We start from the raw sequence: 791 nt of genomic DNA, 5'->3' as shown, positions 1-791 counted from the left end.
AATATTGCTATGTTCGTGTTCAAAGTGTAATTGTGTAATAATAATGTGTTTAACGGGATTATGATATGATGATAGTCACAGAACTTTATGATTTTAAAGATCAATAGGTAGGTGAATAGGAAAAAGTAAACAATGTGAATTTGCCTGATAGAGAGACAACTAGTTCAGACAGTCATAATGAATGCTGAGAAAATCCAACATACATATACTGTATACGCAGATACGCACAACTATAAGCACTCCTTTGAACAGTGTCGTGAAGTTGACTGGCGTGGACCTTGTACATGGGTCTTCTTCTGAAAGGTACTGGTGACGAGTCTATTCTGTAGGGTCCTTATATAATGTGGCTCTGGTGTACGTGATGTTTTTTTCTTATTTTAGGCGGTGCGACAAAGGTGTCACTGGTAATTTATTGTTTTGTTTTGACCGAACGTCTTGATTGGAAAATTGTCGAGGGGGTCTCGTAGATTATAATATATATGTGTATATTATATACGTAAAAATGCATTTATGGTTTTATAATATACGGTGTCATCTGGCGCCGCTGATAATTGATTATGTTGTTTTTCTTAAATATCTGAACGGAGAGGTGTTGAATATTGTTTATGTGTTGCACGTGTCGAGTGTGTATGTAAGGAGTGCGTATATATATATTTATGCGTAAATCGTACGTATATGTGTGTTGAACAGCCCAACATTCCATATGGACCGTCGCTACTAGTTATCTTGTGTTTTATTTTAAGTATAAATATTTATATATTACTAGAATATTATCCACACCACGTAGGTGC

This window comes from Acyrthosiphon pisum, chromosome A1, assembly GCF_005508785.2.
Source record: "Acyrthosiphon pisum isolate AL4f chromosome A1, pea_aphid_22Mar2018_4r6ur, whole genome shotgun sequence".
In the NCBI taxonomy this organism is placed as follows: Eukaryota; Metazoa; Arthropoda; class Insecta; order Hemiptera; family Aphididae; genus Acyrthosiphon; species Acyrthosiphon pisum.
This window is presented reverse-complemented; position numbering follows the sequence as displayed.